Consider the following 709-nt stretch of genomic DNA (forward strand, 5'->3'; position numbering starts at 1 on the left):
GGCTGCCCACCTGGGCCGCGCCCTGAGCCATGTCTTCGCGGAAGCCGGCCTCCCGCTCCCTTGGAGTGAGCGCGGCGGTCTCCGGAAAGTTTCTGCCCCCACCCGGCTGCACAGACGCCCCCACTTCCCGCTTCCTCTGGGCGAGGGCTTCACCCAGACCGCCCATCAAGTCTAGAGTGTGGCTGGCTGCAGGAGGTGACGGGCTTTGGGGGTCCTGTGCGGGAACCCCAGAGCTGGCTGAGCAGAACCCAGAGACAGGGGCTGCCAGCTGGAGCCTGGCCCTGCCAGGGGCATCAGGGCTGTTGCAGGCTGGTGGGCGGTGGGGCGGGACAGGCTGGAGGCCTGCAGAGCTCCTGGGGCCCTGCTGGCAGGGACCTCTGGCAGCCCTCAGCTGGGGACACGCTTGGCAGCCCTGCCCCTCTGTTCCCAGGCCCAGGGAGGCTGGGCTGGGCTGCAAGGCCTGATCTGTGGCCATGCTTCATCTGTTCCCACCCTGAGTCCCCAGGGCCTGCGGGGGCAGCTGCCAGAGGCAGGACAGGAAGCCTGTGTCCAGCCGAGCGCTGACCTCATGGCCACTTGCAGGCTGGCACCCAGGCTGTCTAGGGAAGGCCGTGCTTCCCTGCTGCTGGAAAGCTCTGTGGAAGCCAGGGTCGGGCACTTACTCCACGGGACCTTGGGGAAGAGCCGGTGCAGGCCGGGCTGTCACGAG

This window comes from Tupaia chinensis, unplaced genomic scaffold (assembly GCF_000334495.1).
Source record: "Tupaia chinensis unplaced genomic scaffold, TupChi_1.0 Scaffold000037_4, whole genome shotgun sequence".
NCBI lineage: Eukaryota > Metazoa > Chordata > Mammalia > Scandentia > Tupaiidae > Tupaia > Tupaia belangeri.